At 44.0% G+C, this 18,486-nt stretch overlaps 1 long non-coding RNA gene across 3 annotated transcripts in view; it reads right to left on the bottom strand.

Annotated features, from left to right (window-relative positions):
- The window catches only part of LOC141567141 (uncharacterized), a 176,459-nt gene that overhangs the window by 60,807 nt on the left and 97,166 nt on the right, over positions 1 to 18,486 (bottom strand). For all 3 annotated transcript variants that reach the window (XR_012489536.1, XR_012489537.1, XR_012489538.1), the window contains exon 2: positions 15,897 to 16,016. This is a non-coding gene — a long non-coding RNA (uncharacterized LOC141567141). The remainder of the gene's footprint in view (positions 1 to 15,896; positions 16,017 to 18,486) is intronic.

Below are 18,486 nucleotides of genomic sequence, written 5' to 3'. Positions count from 1 at the left end.
CATTTTTCCATCAACAATCCCATCCATCCACCTATAAAATTATATTCGTAGGTGGAGAAGGGGACACATTTATTTTTAGGGAAGAAGAGAGTTTCAGCAGAAACAAAGATAAAAGAATGAACAGAAACATTTGCAATGAGACTGACTTGATGATTTACAAGATGGAAGGTGACAGGAGAGCCAGGTCCAAGCTGATTGTAAACCTCGGTCACTGGAACAGTCATGAATGCATCAAGGAAAAATGTGGGGGAAAGAGAGGAAATTCCTCCAAATTTAAAAGGTTAAGTTCTATATATAATATTGCAAGCTCACAAACTGTAATTCTGTATGTGTATGCACACTCTGGATTTTAAATTCAACATGAGTTCGACTTGCACATTATAATGACCAGCATCCAATAATTTTCTATTAACCCTTCCTCAAGGTCACTGCTTCTCCTGAATTATCTCTAACCTGAGCATAATCCCAGCTGTTGTTCACAATTTCAAGCATTGCACTTTCTAGTTCTAGGGCTTCTAATTGATTCAGTTTTAGACTTTTCTTGCCTTCGCTGAAACCCTATGCTTTACACATAATGCCCATCTTCTCCTGTAAGTTATTTAACACCTTAGTAAGTTATTATGAACCCTTTATCCATGTGAGTCACCTGTGGATACGTCTTGTTAGAATCTTTCTTGTCTTGGATATGACTTTTCCTGATTTTTTCATATGTATAGTAATTTTTACATTATTAGTATATTGGAAATTGAAGATGATACTTTGTAGACGTGCTAGACTCGTTAGCTTTCTCAGGAGAATTTTGTTTCTAGCCCACATTTATATTGTATGCAGATAACTTTAATCCTGCGAAAGCTTTTATCAGGCTTTGTGAGGGCAAGACTATTTTGGTCTTGCTTCTCATCCTCCGCCTGGACCTGACTGCAGATTTTATCCTTAATGTACGAGTATGTCCCTTCTATGTTTCCCGGTTTTCATCAAACCGTTCCAACCTGGCTCGACTTCAGCACAAATCTCTCATTCTCCAGTGTGGAAGCTGATGGAATCTTGGCAGCAGATATTTTCTTTATCTGTTGATTTCTGCCGGGTGCCTGGGAGTCTTGTTTGGCACATTTACACTTTTTAGAATAAATTGAACATTTTAGGAGAGTCTGTATACAGATTTGGGGGCGTCCTAACCTGGGTCTAACTACTTTCTCATATTTCCTGTCGGTTTCAGTCCCTGTGGCATCTGCATACTGACATCTGTCTGCGCTGTCTGTCCCGTGTGCCCTCAAGGAGACGCGGGTCAACCGGGGGTCTCGCCTTCAAAAGTTCCGCTTTTGTTTCAAAAGTTCTGTTTCTTCCCATTTCTCTCTGCTCTTGGTGCCTCTTTAATGCCTTCAAACATTTTTTTTTCTGTACTTTGTCCACAGTTTTTAATTATTTCCACAGAGGGTAGAGCTGATGTAAGCTATTCCACCACTGCCACACTGGATACCATGTTGTTAGATGTGGTAACGGTGTTACAGTTAAGTTTAAACAAGAGGAACAGCCTTAACTTTAACACATTTACATGAAATATTTACAAAGGAAATATATATGTCTGAGAATCACTGCCAAATGACACAAGTGGTGGGAGTGGACGAAGGTGTCAACAGGGACAGGTGAGCCCATTTGATAGTTTTTGGTCTGGGGTCACCGCTACAAAAGCATTAACTATTCTATTCTGATACCTGTGCCTGATGCCAAAATTCTCCATGAAAATGAAAGTTATTTTAAAACCCTACCCTACCACGTGCCCCACTAGAGAGAAAACTTGAGGAACAGAAGCAGGAACGTGTATGGAGCGGGAACAGGACCACCATCTACGCAAGGAAGGCATTCACCTGCCAGGTGTTTGTAAATAAAAAATAACTGCATACACACACGGATGTGTGTGCACGCACATATACACACGCACACACACACTTACATAACGTGTCCATGGACACCTGTGCACAAAAAGTGTATTCCTTCCTTTTTCTATATGTTTAAATGTTATTCCAATGTTTTAAAAGTTATAAACATATAAAATGTTTTCTGTGAATGTCAGATGTTTATAAATACTTGTATTGCTGCATAAAATTAGTGCTTATTAGTATGAAAGAAAGAAAATAAATGTCAATCTCTACATTTCAGGTTGAGTAATTTTGGATAACAGATTTTTTTATATGAAAAGGTATTTACTATTTTTTAATCATATGTTTGTTGCTGTTGAGTTGTATGAGTTCTTACTATATTTTAGACATTAAACCATTATCAGATGTATCATTTTCTCAAATATCTTCTCCCATTCAGTAGGTTGTCTTTTCATTTTGTTGATGGATTCCTTCCCTGTTCAAAAGCTTTTTAGTCTAATGTAGTCCCATTTGTTTATTTTTGCTTTTGGTGCCCTTGTCCCTGGAGACAGACCCAAAAAACATCATTAAGATCAACATCAAAGACTTTACTGCCCACATTTCATCTAGGAGTTTTATGGTTTCAGGTCTTACATTTACATCTGCAAAGCACACACAGATGACCAACAGACATATGAAAACATACTCAGCATCATTTATCATCAGGACAATGTAAATGAAAACCACAGTGAGATCTCATCTCACACCTGTCAGAATGGCTGTTATCAAAAAGGAAAGAAATAATGAGTGTTGGAGAGACTGTGGAGAAAAGGCAACTCTTGTGCACTGTTAGTGGGATTGTAAATGCTATAGCTACAATGGAAAATAATATGAATTTTTTCAAAAAATTAAAAATAGAGCTGGCATATGGCCCAGCAATCCTACTTCTGGGTATTTACCTGAAGAAACAAAAATATTTATTTGAAAAGACATCTGCACCCCTACGTTCCCTGCAGCACTATTTACAATGTCCAAGACCAGGAAGTAACCCAAGTGTCCATTGATAGATAAATGGATAAAGCAGGTGTGGTACATTTATACAGTGGAATTTTGCTCAGCCATAAAAAAATGAAATTGTGCCATTTGTTACAACATGGATGGGCCTGAATGGTATTATGCTAAGTGAAATAGGTCAGACAGAGAAAAACAAATACCATATGATCTCACTTACATGTGGAATCCAAAGAACAAAATAGAAAAACAAACAAAAAAACAGAAACAGACTCATAGATACAGAGAACACACTGATGGTTACCAGATGGGACAGGGGCTGGGTGGAAAAGGGAAAGAGATTCAGAGGTGCAAACTTCCAGTTTAAAACAAAGAAGCCACAGGGATACAGTATACAGCAGAGCAATATGTCAACATGGTAATAAGTTTGCACATGACAGAGGGTCACTGACTTACAGGGTGACCATTTCGTAGGGTGTGCAGCTATAGAACACAGAGCTGCACACCTGACCCTAATATAATATCGTATGTCAACTGTACCACAATCAAAATTATAACTAGGAAAAAAACCATTTACCAGAAAACCATGGCTATTGATCTTGAACATTCCAAACACTTTGAAATAACTCTACTTTAGATACATTATCATGAAAGTTACATTATATTTTGGTGTTTTGTTTTGTTGCCTTTTCAAGATTCAGAATGTTGCCAAAAAGGATTAGTTTCAGGGTGGATAAGCTTAATTCATTTACTTTTACCATGATGAAAAAACTTTAAGAATTGTTTAACTCTAAAATGGGAATAAAGGCAGGCATGGCACAGCGACATTGGAGACACAGAACATTAACTAAAGAAGACCGAGGAGTTGCCAAGGCAGAAATGGTTCTGTCAGAACACCTGACTGGCCTCTCAAAGGTCAGGGATTGGAGTTGGCTTTTCTCAGTGGGGAAACACTTATTTCCCTTAGGCTGCTTTATTTGCAAACAGCAGAACTTGACTTGAAGTAAGCAGCCATGTAGGGGAGGGTATGCAGTAAGTCCAGTCCAAAGGAAAATTGGCCTACGCGGGGCTAGGAAGCCCGGTCTCCCAGGCTCGGAGGTGGGAGCTGAGGGACCGTCTCAGACAAGCTGGACCTCCTGGACTGGAGCCCGACGCTGCCGGCGCTGAGAAGGGGTTGCTCCCGGAAGGACAACAGAGTGCCGCCACCAGAAGAAAGTGAAATGGATGCAGGCAGGGGAAACCGCCAGGTGCCAAGGCCAGCATTCCAAGGGGGCAGGAAAATATCGCTGTGTCCCTTAAGGATAAGAAATTAATAATGATACAATTTTGCTTTAAAAAGTACCAGCAATAGTTAAAACGAAATACTCAGCAGCTTCCTCATAATAAGGTAGGGCATGTCCAAATGCCAGCCAAGAAAAGCAGATTTTCTGTTTGGCTGTAATTGCAGCAAGAGGTTGAATTGCTGAAGGTGGTGACACGAGGCTGGCAGGGGACCCACCAGGAGCACAGGAATCCACTGAGCCCTGGAGGTGCAGGACGGCTGGCCTGAGCTGCCACACTGCAGAACTACAGGCTGAGAGTTTCCTTCCTTTAAAATCACAGAAAAATTTTTCTTTGACAGCATCCAAAGTGATGGCCGAAACTTCCACTTCATTTTGGGTGAGGCAATTTGGCCATGAAAGAAATAAGCTCGCAGACATATTCATTAAAACCCTTTAATTACATTTACTAGAAATGAACTGCAGTTAGCTTACAGGAATACAATGAGAATGTATTAGGAAGAGTTAGTGTTTCCCATACTCCAAGGGCAAGGACAGAGCAAGGTCACAGGGAACAGGATGGGGACAGGGAACAGGACGGGGACAGGGAACAGGACGGGGACAGGGAACAGGACGGGGACAGGGAACAGGGAAGGATGTGGAGCACAGGATGCTCTGTCCCTGGTTTCGTCTTCTCTGCACAACTAACCCGTCTTCTCTTTGTTCTGACTGATAAACGTGGGCTGCGTCCAAGCACCTTTGAGAGTCTGGCCGGCCCGGTTTGAGCCAGTCGCCCTCCTTAACGCACCCAATGGACACAGGAGAGCAGTCTCTCCCCTCAGAACTAACGACGGCGTCCCAGTCCTGTACGGAGAAGAACTGATGAATGGATCCTAGTCCCTGAGGGCACTGCAAACGTGACCTCGCTCAATGGACGGAAGCTGCGCCAACAGGCCGACGTGTGTACATGTTTTTCATGCCCTTTTTTTTCCTTTAATAGAAATCGGGATTGTTTTGGAAAGATATAAAGAGAAAGAAAATGTTATAAACAGAGAGATCTGTGCTATGGATCACTAATGGAGAAGAGTGAGACACGGAACTGAGTCGGGCTAAAGAGATCGCCCAGAGAATCACCGCTAAAAAGAGGGCAGCCAGTGTGGTCTGGGAAGGATGGTCATCGAGAAGGAAGGTCAGAGGCGGTCACAGCCACACGAGGGTGGCTCTGTAACACCAGCCATGGCTCAGGTGGGGCGGCATCATCATGACGACAGAGCTAAGAGACCAGAGCCCAGGTCACCAGCCATGACGACGACAGCAGAAAGGGCTGGGCGCCCAGGAGTGGCACTCACAGGACACCACCACTGAACACAGGTGCCAGATCCGTCACCCTGTCATAGGCAGACCCCACACAGCTTTTCCTCCCTGAGATACAGTGAGGACCGTCCACCGCCATTCAGATGCTACTTGGGGAGGTGAAGTCCCCTGGGAGGAAGCTGACTTCTAACCGGACTGAATATTTAAGAGTCTATCTAGATGGAACAGAAAAGTACTGTTAAAACTGGAAGACGCTGAGCTATTTCTGCTAAATACCATGTTTCTCCAGAAACACTGCCAAGAAGGAGAAGAGCCTGAAAAAGTTCAGGGCAGTTGCATGAAGCAATTAAGCTACGATTTCCGTTCACATCTGAGTGTGTGGACACTTGCACAAACTGGTTATGTTGGTAAAAGCCTACCGACGTGCATGGAAGCACAGGAAGAGAACACAATTCAAAGAGGAGGGATGCAATTACAGGAATGGGACAGGACCCTAAATGTGGTAGCAGTCACCAGTGCCCAAGGGGGATGTAGCAGTGTCACATGACAGTCAGAGCGGAGGCCCATCTGGGGAAGTCGGGGGATAAAGTGAAGTGTCGCACATTTACTCATAAAAAGCCTGAGGACGGCAGCTGTGCTGTTCCTGCATCCGCTCTCGTAAGGACAACCCAGGCTGCCATGCAACACGGGGACTCCAGCGTCCAGAGTCCCCACCGCACAGATTACCGTGGGCATCACAGAGCACTCAATCTCCATGTGGAACCTCTTGTGAAATTGTTTTAAAAATCAGAGATTTGTGTTTGTGCATCTGATAGGATGTGGCTACGGTGACTAATGCAATTTAAAATTTTCTTCGTTGTTTTTTTTTTTTGGATCATGCCTACCCATGAATTGTTGCAAATAGAGAAAATGCATTACAAAATTATTTAATTGTAAAAATCCATTACAAACCCACTTTTACAGTTACGAAAGCTAAATTCATGTTTTGAGACATTTCATTAAGCATTAACTTATTTCAGATTTTCAACTTTGAGATCCATATATTTTATTTCAAGGATCAGATATTTTCAGAGGGCTATGAATAACCCCAAAGCCTAAAAAGAGCTTCCGGACAGAACAGCACTGACCCATTAGGCAGCGTCTCATTAAGAGCAGTAACAAGCACCACAGAAATCGCTGTTGCTCTTTTCAGTTGAATACCTCTTGTAACACTCAGGTTGAGCTTGGGAGGCCCATAGTGAAAAACAGACATCTCTTCACTTCTGGAGTCAGACACAGCAGGTGAGATGGTCGGAGTCAGCTGTCCATGCAGGGAACTGGGGCCACCCCAGGAGCAGACACCTTCTCGACTCAGTGGGGCTGCTCAGGGACAGCAATGGTGGGCAGGTCCGCTGCCCAGTGGACCCAGGGCCCCCCCAGCTCCTCCCTGGCGATGTCTCCTTCCTTCTGCCCCCATGACCACACTGCACAGTGCCGGTCACGCTGGGGCCACCAGGTGCCATGTGAAGGCCTCTGGAGGCAGGAGATTCCCACTCAGGGTAGGAGCCAGGGTGTCCACACTGGCATGAAAGCGAAGGAACAGTTTCACAACATCGTTTTTCCCTATGAGGGTTGGCACTCTTGGTGACAGAAGAGCATAGACAATCGCACAAAGGCAGCAAAGTTGAGTATTTTTGGAAAGCAGCAGCAATCAGAGTATGTTCAGAAAAAGTGCAGGAAATAGGATGGAAACCAAGGCACCGGGACAGAATACAGGGGATTATTTTCTAGGATCATTCCGTGCCATATGGGGTGTTTAAGGAAAACGTTTTCATCGCCTCTACCACTGCCTTCAGACCACCTCCGAGCTGCTAACTGAACGGCTGGGGATTTCAGGCTGGTGACGGCGGCTCCCACGTCTCCCTCCCACACTGCCTTTCCTTCCCAGCCACTTAATCAATACCAAGTCTCAGTCCACATCCACATGTGTGACTGCCTGCGTGACAGTGTCTGCTCTGCAGCGTCCTGCCACCTGCAGCATGCAGCACTGCTACGGGATTGCAGAAGCAGCTGGCACTGCCGTGCCTGGAAACCAGACCCTGAGGACCATGTGCGTGTCACCAGTGGCACATGCACCTTCATGAAAGGTCAGCGAAAGGACCTCAAGCCTCAATCTTCCTAAATCATCTTTCATGCTTCTGTCGGGCAACATACAATTCTGGTCCAGAGGCAGGGGCACCTTATTTTATTTATCTTATTTTTGAAGGAGGGCGCAGCTCACAGTGGCCCATGCGGGGATCAAACCAGCAACCTTGGTGCTATTAGCACCACGCTCTAACCAACTGGGCTAACTGGCCACCCCCAAGGGCTCCTTACTTTCAATCATGCATGTTGCCAATATTGAGTACAATAGTAAACATTCACAGATCAATGGGACAGAATAGCGAGCCCAGAAATAAACCCACAACTATAGGGTCAATTAATTTACAACAAAGGAGCCTACAGTATACATTGGGGAAGGACGGTCTCTTCAATAAATGGTGCTGGGAAAGCTGGACAGACACGTGCAAAAGGTAAGGCTGGACCACTGCCTCACATTACACGCAAAAGGAACTCCGCCCGGATTACAGACTTCACTGTAACACCCAAACCAAGGGGCAAGTTCCCGGACATCAGCCTTGGTCATGATTACTTTGGATCTGACACCAAAAGCAAAAATAAACCAGTGAGATGACATTAAAATAAAAAGTTCTGCACAGCAAAGAAAACCTTCCACCAAAATGAAAAGGCAGCCTGGGAGAGAATACTTACAAACTATATATACAATAAGGAGTTGTATACATAGTTTATATATATAAAACAAGGGGTTATTATCTAAGATAAATGTACCAATAAATATAGAAATAAGTACAGATATAAATGTGTGTGTCCACTCAGAGGCCTCGGTCAGCAACAACTCAGGACTCGTACAACTCAATGGAAAAAAATCCAATAAAAAATGGGCAAAGGGTATCAACACATACTTTTTTTCCAAAGAAGACATATAGATGCCCAACAGACACATGAAAAGATGCTCAACATCACTAATCATCAGAGAAACGCAAATAAAAACCACAATGAGATATCACCTGACTCCTGTCAGAATGGCCATCATCAATAAATCAACAAACGTGGTGGCGAGGCTGTGCAGAAAAGGGAGCCCTCGTGCACTGCTGCTGGGATTGCAGACTGGTGCAGCTGCTGTGGGAAACAGTATGGAGGTTCCTGAAAAAATTAAAAGTAGAGCCTTCATACGACCCAGTAATTCTACTTCTGGGTATTTATTCGGAAAACAAAACAAAACAAAACAAAAACTTCAATTCAAAAAGATATCTGCACTCCCATGTTTATTTCAGCATTACTTACAATAACTAAGATATGGAAACAACCTAAGTGTTCATTGATTGCTGAATGATGATGGATAAAGAGGTGGTACATATACAACGGAATATTATTCAGGGAGGAAAAAGAATGAAGCCTTGCCATTTGTTACAACATGGATAGACTTTGAGGGCATTATACTAAGGTAAATAAATCAGAAAGAAAAACATAAATACCACGTGATTTCACTTGTATATGAAATCTAAAAAACAAAACAAAACAGAACTAAACCCAGGCTCATGGATATGGGGGGGATGGGTGAAGAGGGTCAAAAGGAACGAACAAATGTCCAGTTATGAAATACCCAAGTCCCGGGATGACGACTCTAGCGACCAACGCTGTGCTGTGCTGCATATTTGAAAGCTGCTAAGTGAGCAGATCTTGAAAATTCTCATTATCAGGAAAACAATTCTGTAACTCTGCGTAGTGACAGATGTCAAATGGACCTATTGTGCTCATGATTTTGCAATGTATATAAATACTGGGTCATTACATTGTACACCTGAAACTGGTCAATGCGATGCCAGTTGTGCCTCAGAAAAAACATCAGAATGTCTTGTAACATGGCCATATGTGTGCGTTTCTCTTTTAAACCATGTCTGCCAGGCTGCTCTGTTAATGACATCTGTCTCCATAGTTTTCCTGTCATTGAAGAAGAAACTAAGAATCCCTTCTCACTCTTGACCTTTGGCTTACACACGGGTAAGTGTCACCTAACTTTTACTGAGTCCGGGGCTCAGGGGCTGCATTAGATGCTTGTTGTATAATATTTGATCCTCCTGCCAACTTTAGCGATTATTATTATCCCCATGATATTTATAAAAAACAACACCTTGGAGTAGAGCAGCTGGGTCATACGGCGAGTAAACGTTGTAACTGGCATTCAAACTCACCATTTCGAATTCCTCTACTCTTGTTTATAAAATACTGCATTTGTGTCACTAACAGTCGGCCTGCTTATGTTCTCTGCACATGCACACGGCCCGTGGTCATGGGGAGGCCCCGGGCACGTTGCAGGGTGCAGGCACCCCGAGTGACCTATGCACACTGCACCTTGTATATGTTTCAGAGGACGTGTCCCCTCATCTTGGACTCGGTGACCTTGCTGCGCCTGCCTGAGTGGCCGTCAGAAGGCTGTGCTGTGGCTTTCTCCATCACTGCTTCCTCACAAGGGCTCCGAGTCCAGCCATGACATCAGTTCTGGACTCTTAGACACATTTATGTGCACAAAGCACACAGCGGTGACAAATGCAGAGCGTAACATGTGGCCCCTGGACAGACAGATCCACTTCGTTTGGCCCCAAACTACAGGGGGGTTAAATTCTCTGAAGATATTTAATGGGTACATGTTGTGCAGATTAAAGTAAGAGGGTCAGGAGGAAAGACGGAGGCGTCGCGTCAGGCTGTGTGAGCCCAAGGCTCAGTCCGCATGACGACGTCGCTTTGCCCAGGTCACTTCCTCAGAGCTGGGACCGTGTCACCTGCTGAATGACAATGACAGTGTTGCCTCACAGACCAGCCCTGAAGACTCCCTGAAACAATCTACTACACATGAAATATTTTCAACGTCCGTTTTTTAATCTTAATTTTAAAAGTAATAACAGGTTACCAGTTTGACCTAACTTCCCAAACCCAGGACTCTGATGAGCCGCTTTCTAATAAAAGTGCCACTTAATTCACCGAGACAGCTGTCCTGTGTGGTCCAGCTGTGTCCTTCCCTTCAAAAGGCTCCCAAAGAAAAGGGGTTACAGGGTCTGTGTTTTCTGCTTATTTTCAGAGGAGGCCTGTGCATCGTGTGTAAAGGGCTCTGCAGAGGAAAAGCGTCTTTTGTTCCCGTGCTTCATGACCTAAGTTGTGATTCGTGGAAAGAATCGGGGAGCACATATGCTTTAGACAACACAGCCCTACTGGCACTCCAAGAGGTGTGCCTTTAACTGCTGAGGGACGTCTCGCACTGGGCTCTGGAGCTGTCATCAGACAAAGCTCCTCTTGACCTCCGACTTCCATCCAGGCCGCAGGAGCCTGGTCACTGGTGGCCTGGCCGTCCTGAGCTTCCCAGCAGCCACCTCTGCAGTGCAGTCTGGGGTGGGGGTGAGGGCGGGGTAACCAGTCTGTGGTACAGACCCGCATGCATATCTTTGCAAAGCTCTGGATAGTGCATCCTGGGACGGGACCACTCAGACTGGAGGCCTGTTTCCATGGCAACAGAAGCAGGTATTGTTTCAGTTTGTCACTCTTCACAGTGAGGCTTGCCCTGGGAGAGGCTGCGCTGAGCATTTCTAGGCACATATTGTTGTGGATTCCAGAGAGCAAATGGCTGTGCTGCTATGGTTACCAGGGTCTTTGTCTTAGGGGAGATCCTAGAACAAAGTAATCGCCCTGCTTCCAACAGAAACTTTAAATAACTAGTGGTGGAATAAAAAGACAAGAACTTGTGATAACCAGCTCCCTCCTGGGACAGTGATAACGAAGTCTCACTTCCTTTTATTTTTTCTGGTGGCTTGTGGTGATTTGGTGGTTGGAAATGAGATGTGGGGAAGGTTATGGAAGATTAGAACCAGAGTCAGAAGATAAAACGATCACTTACTGTGTATCTTTTAAAAATAAGAATGGAGACGGAAAGGGCTCAAAGAAAAACGCATAATGGATATTCACATATAGAGAATCCTTTTATCAGTCGCCATGTTACCTGACCTAATTGAATGTCTCCCCACACGTATAAAAACCATTCATTTTCCCAGCCAGACCCCGACTCTTTCCCCAGTACCAACCATCTAGGCTCATCAGGGATATAAAGAAATCAGAAAAACCTTTGCGCTAACAACGTTTCAGGAGATTTTTAGCGTCTCCTTCTTCTCCCCACTTTTCACGAGTCCCATGATTGATGCAAAGAGAGAAACAGACATTCAACTTAGAGAAAAGGCCACCACCAACACCATCATCTTTTTTCCAATTATATGGTGACTGTGACATTTCTAGAGTATTAGACCACTGCAAACTTGACAACCATTAGCACAAATTTATAGAAAATTATTAAACGCACTGGAAATCATAATACAAACACTCAGGGATGAACACGGTTACTACTGTGATTTTATGATTTTGTCTATTATTTCTCTGCTACATGACAGAACTGAATTCAGTGCATTACTTGCATTATTTTGCATAAATTTCAGTGAAAACTTTCGAGGACATTTTTCCTTTCAGAGGGGCTACTGCCAGTTGGCTCAATTATTGGAATTGAGACACTGAGTTCTATTACTAACTCCTAGGACAGACTCTTCTCATTTCTGAATTCCCCCCAATCAAAATCAATGTACTAGCTCTTTATTCCTGGTGCCTGAGCAGCCTGTCAATTATCAAGAAGTTGCCGATTGCAGACATCATTTTTAAATGTCTACAGTGATAATGTCTTACTTCATCCATGCACTTTGACAAACCTTTTATGTTTATGTGGTTTTAACGCATTCTCTCAATCTTAGCGAACATTTAATGAGCAACTAACTAACCTGCGTTGGGCTCTCATAGCTTATGAGTATGTGAGGAAAGGTCAGTGTATTTTCAGTTGTCTCAGTCGATTAAATGAAGCTCAATCAACAGTAAACACTGCCTTTGAAATACCAGACTAACTCGTACTTTCCAAGACGAAGCTCTTCTTGTCTGCTCACCCACAGACATTTTCTGCCCCCGATTATGTGCGCAAAGCTTCTCTGTGGCCAGAAGACGAGAATGGCAGCATGGCCCGGCGCGTGTGCCGCGTGTCCCCAGTAGCGCTGACTCTGACGTTGTCCCAGCTTGGCAGAACCTTCCTCCCTGTCCCTCTGAGTGATATTTATTCTGCCTTCAAGACCCAACTCAAAAGTCACCCTCACCTGATGCCTTCCCTGGTGTTCTGGTCCCCAAAACAGGCACGATGCCCTCGCCTACATTCCCATAGCGATCCAACCACAATGCTGTCGTGGACGAGGTCGAAATCTTTAACTCAACGCTTTATTTGTAATAATTTTAAGTACATGTGCAGTTGTAACAATTCATACAAATTGATCCCATGTTCCCTTTCCTCAATTTCCCCGACGGCAATATCTTACAATAGCACGGCATCACAACCCGGCTTGACACTGATACAGTCGCGATACCTGGCATTTTCACCCACAAGAGGTTCCCTCATGTGTAACCACATCTGCGTGCCTCCCACAGCCCGGCCAGCTCAGCATCCTTAACCACCGGCACACACTGTTGCCTCCTCCATCGCTATCATAGCATCTTTCAGTAATGACATATAAACGGCTCATAAAGGATGTCGTCTGTGGGCACTGCTATGTAACGAAGCACAGTTCTCTGGGAACCCATCCCGTCACAGACACATACCAGCCTTGCTTCTCATCCACTTGGGAAGCACGCGGCTGTCACCGGGTTTTGACTGCTGGGAAGAAAACCACTGTGAACATCCGTGTGTAGCTTCTGTGTGAATACACGAGGTGTGATCAGGAAATGCGGTGAATGTTTAAAAAAACACCAAACCTTTATTACAATAAAGGACACATTGCCATTAATTCCCCTCAGAATACTTCCCCTCTCTTCGAACACACTTATTCCATTATTCTTGCCACTTTCTGAAGCAGTTCTGGAAGTCCTCTTTTGTGAGTGTCTTTAGCTGCACTGTCGTGGCTGCTTCCATGTTCTGAATCATTTTGACTTTGGGGAAGAGCCAGAAGTCACACAGTGCCAGATCCGGTGAATAAAGAAAATGAGGACGCACCATAATGTTTTTATTTGACAGAAATCGCCACACCAGAAGTGATGTGTGACACAGAGCATGGTTATGATGGAGGATGAAATAAAGACACTCACGAAAGAGGACGTCCAGAACCGCTTCAAAAAGTGGCAAGAATGATGGGACAAGTGTGTTCAAAGTGAGGGGGGTATTTTGAAGGGGATTAATGGCAGTGTGTCTTTTACTGTAGTAAACTTTTTTATTTAAACACTCACTGTATTGTTTGATCACACCTTGTATCAGTGAGTAGGCTGCTATCGCCTCTGAGAGCAGGACCAACGGCGGCTGGGGCTAAGTGTAAAGAATGGGAAGAGGAAATGCAGTCAGTGCCGCCAACCCTCTCAGGATGTGCTCACCTTCCCACCTCCATCCAAGGTATGGCCTGCATCACAGGTAAGGGAACCAATTCAGGTCAGCACCTTGGCCAAAGTCACCAACGAGAAGGCTGGGTTACAATGGGAACGCAGTCCCAGTTAGCCAAAACCCATGTCTTCTCTTTACCTCAGATCTTTCCCTAAAACTTAAGTCTGAGAGCCCAGAAAGAAAGCCTCACCAAATCCTTTTAGATTCTACAGTGAACACAGAAGCCAAAGTATTCCCGCAGAAAACGCCATCTTGAAACATCGTCTTTGCTCAGTGCCAAAGGGCACATTAGAGTGAGATCATTTAATAACTAAGTTTAATTACCCCAAATTATTTTCTCCCAAATGTAGGAGTCTTGCTCCCCAGAGCCTCCGAACTTACAGAAACTGCTGACTCAGAGCAAGTTTTCCTAGACGTGATACAGTTCACGTGCAACATCTGTTCTAAAGTATTTTGCACAGCAAAGAAAATGGATACACGCAGTATTTCACATTAATAACCATTAAGGGAACAATAATAACACAATAATAGAGAAGTGGGGGCATCTCTAATGAAAGGAAACGGGAGCTGGCAGACCAGAGCCTCACTACCCCACAAAGCTCTACATGAAAAACCGGAGTGAAAGGATATAAACGCATTTTTCTAACCTGTAAATTCATTACTGCCCAAGTTCATCGGTGTATGTGGTATGAGACATACTAGCCTCATTTCCTTTGTTCCTTTGTCAATCTTCAGGCCAACAATTATAGGTAAGATTGGCAAGTTGGAGGGATAGGGGGGCAATAATACATATCACGATTCATCAGAAATATCTCTAAAGCAACAAGACTCGGTGGGGGCAATCTTGCCCCCTGGGGACATTTGGAAATGTCTGGGGACAATATTGGTTGCCACAAGCTGCTGGGAATGTGCTAATGGCATCTAGTGGCTGGAAGCCAGGATGCTGTTACACCCTCCCACCCCTCAATGCACAAAAGCCCCAACAAAGCATTTTCTGGCCCAGAATGTCCAGAGCCCAGGCTGCGAGATCCCATGTTGAAGGAACCCCACTGAGGCACAGGGGCGCTGCGGCCAGTGACAGTCACCAACGTTCCCAGCATGCCGATCACACACGGGCAAGTGCTGCTTGCAAGTCATGAAACATAATCCTTCAACTGTCACAGATGGAAGGGCGCCTGGAAGGAAGGATCGCACAGGGATGCGTGAAAGAACACAAACAATGTGTCAGGTCAATATCCCCATGTACGCCTTTTAGCAAACGTTGGCCCCCTGCTCAGAGATGGCCTGACACATGCATAACTAACTTTGCACACACACACCCTGGACCAGAGGCTGGAACTACACAAAACAGCTCAGCAAAGACCTATATGAGGTGTGGTGCCAATTTATCCATGAAGAGAGAGACACGTGTAATTGAGAAGGCACTGGTCAGAGAAGCCGCAGCTGTGTAACTGATACCTCATCGCTCACCAGAATCTATTATCCATCAGGCAGAACAAAGGTGGGCGATTGGCCCTGATCCACTGAGACGATTTACCAAATTACTGCATAAAAGTACACTTAGCTCATAGAAAAGTTATGACACTGACCGATCAAACCCCAGTGTACTCAGAATTAATGGTAATTTGACCTAACTTCCTTTGGTGGGTTTCAGACAATACTGCAAGGGAATAAATCAAAAGGAGTATAAAAAACTCAACTGGAAACTGGAAATTCACATCAGATTTCTTCCAGAACTATAGAGACTTCAACAGAGTTTGGGCCTCAAAAGCTGTAATATGGAAAGTGTCAATAATAATTTTAAACATGAATCAACTTTGTTATTGCGTTGGTTGCTTACCTATTATCATACAACAAATTACATACAGATATTAGTGTGCAATTTAATGTGAACACAAGCGGAACAATGAAGAACTGTACCTGTTCATACTAAACTCAGGCTTGAACCGGGGATAAATCCTCTGACAGCTGGTGGTCATCAGGTCAGCAGGAAGGTCCTCTGGACAACTGGCCCATTGCTCCCAATTCTTCATTCCTGGCCTGTAATTAGAAGTACAGCTGCTAGGCCCACTGTCACATGATTCTCATTGCCTCCCACTGATGTGTGATGAGTCTGTTTCCTCACTCAGCTGATGCTGGGTTCAGCCAGTGACTGGCTCTGTCCAACAGATGACAGGCTATAGTGATAGCGTCTTAGCTACAAGTGAGGGCGTTAGAGGAACTTCATCTTCTGCTCCCCTTTATTTGTTCTCTTGCCATTTGCTGTTAGAGAACCATGCCTCGCGTGGCGACTGGCTACTTAGAGCTTACCCACAGACTCGAGAGCAAGAGAAATACTTGCTGTTATAAGATAACGCGATTTTTGAGGTTGCTCGGTAGGCAGCAAAAACTATTACACGTACATCCTTGGTTAGTGTAGTAGTTTTTGCTGCCTAACAAGCAACCTCAAAAAATTGCCACTGTGGAGGTTCTTCCAAAAATTAAGACTAGAGTTACATATGACCCAGCAATCCCTGTCTTGGGTATCTACCCGAAAAATCTGAAAACATTTATCCATCAATATATGTGATCCAATGTTCACTGCAGCTTTATTTACGGTGGCCAACACATGGAAACAACCAAAGTGTCCTTTGACAGATGAGTGGATACAGAAGTTGTGGTATATATACACAATGGAATACTATTCGGCGGTAAGAAGAGATGATATAGGACCATTTGTGACAACATGGATGGAGCTTGAGATTATTATGCTAAGTGAAATAAGTCAGACAGAAAAAGTCAAGAACCATATGATTCCACTGATACGTGGGATATAAAACTTAAGGCAACAAAGGAAGAAGACAAACAAACAACAAAAACTCATAGACACAGACAATAGTTTAGTGGTTACCAGAGGGTAAGCGGGGAGGGGGATAGTAGTTGAGGGTAAAAGGGATCAAATCTATGATGATGGAAGGAGAAGTGATTCTGGGAGGTGAACACACAATATATAGATGATGGATTACAGAATTGTGCACTAGAAAACTATGTAACATTACTAACCATTGTCACCCCAATAAACTTTAATAATAAAAAAAAGAATGATTATGTGTACAAAAGGCTTTGCTAACAATGTTTACACCATGCATGTTTGATGTTTACCCCCCCCCCCCCAGCATTTTTCCCCGAGATGCCCTCACTCCAACCAGTTAGGAGATGCCCTCACTCCAACCAGTTAGGACAGAAGGCTGCAGTGAATCATCTTGTCACTTCTCTTGTCACTGTGATTTGATTCAGTTATGGACACATGAATTTAGAGGGACCAATCAGAATGAACTGGAAGAGTGACCGGAGAATTATGTCACTGTCCCTTCCAAGTCTTTTCCTAGACCAGGGGAAAGTCAGGCTCCCAGTCATCTTCCTGACAAAGGAGAAGCCTGGAGCCAGACAGACTTAAGCCAAAAAGGCTGAAAATCAAGTCAACATATCAAAGATATAGTAGAATTATAACATTTTTCCTGCAGGACGAAATATTTTCTCAATTTTAGACTAAATTTTTAATCTTCCAAACTTCACATAAAACATAAGAGACTATCTAAAACTCTACTAAATGTATAATGAGCAAGTTTAATCCCAGGTTTATAAATAAGACGCACAAGAAGCTCTGAGATCAGAAGGAATAAAGTGTGTCTGTCCTGAAGTCAAGCCTGAAGAAATCTCTGCTCCTTGGTAATGCAGGTGCAGTGTCTGCTCCACAACCGAGTAAAGGGCGGTCCTTTCTGGTAGCTCATCAGCTTGCCTGGGTGCAGTGCTGAGTGTTCCTTGGTGGCTGTCGCTAGTGTGCAAAGGCTGCCTGAAGCCTCCAAGTGTGTGATAATTCTATTATCAGATGTTAATATTTCACTTCTCGTTGCTTAGCTACTGCCTGTATTTTACAAAACAATATTCTATTTCTTTGACTACAAATGTGATAAATACTCATTTTATATAATTTAGAAATTTTCAAAAGGTACAAAGAGGAAATGAGAGCCAGCTATGTTCCAAACAGCATGTCAGCATGCTGTTGTGTTTCTCGCTCTCCAGACATGATTTTCTACAATTACACCATTTATGTGATTGTGTGCCTTGGTTTTTTCACTTATTGTATGTGAATGTTTTCCTATGATAATCATTTGTTAGACGAATCTTTCAATAAGCCCCTGTGCCACTTCAGCATGGTCCCACGATCTCCATGAATTGCATTTGTCACTCTGTGTAACCCGAGCACCTGCTCCTGAACTTGACTCTGGTCACAACAGACTTGTTGCTCTTCCTCTGACAGGCTATGGTGGTGACACCTCAATGTCTCTGCACTCGTTGTCCCTTGGTTTCGAATGCCACTGTCCCAGTGTACACGGCTAATCACACCATCTCCCCAAATGGCATGTCTCTGTGACACACACCAGGACTCAGCAGGTGGCTGTGACCACGGCCTCTGGAGTCGAGCTTCACATACTGGCCATGCGATCTGGGGAAGCTGCTGCAGCCTCGG

This window comes from Rhinolophus sinicus, linkage group LG10 (genome assembly GCF_036562045.2).
Source record: "Rhinolophus sinicus isolate RSC01 linkage group LG10, ASM3656204v1, whole genome shotgun sequence".
Lineage (NCBI taxonomy): Eukaryota > Metazoa > Chordata > Mammalia > Chiroptera > Rhinolophidae > Rhinolophus > Rhinolophus sinicus.
Note: the sequence above shows the minus strand (reverse complement) of the source record. Positions and strands in the feature narration are given on the sequence as shown.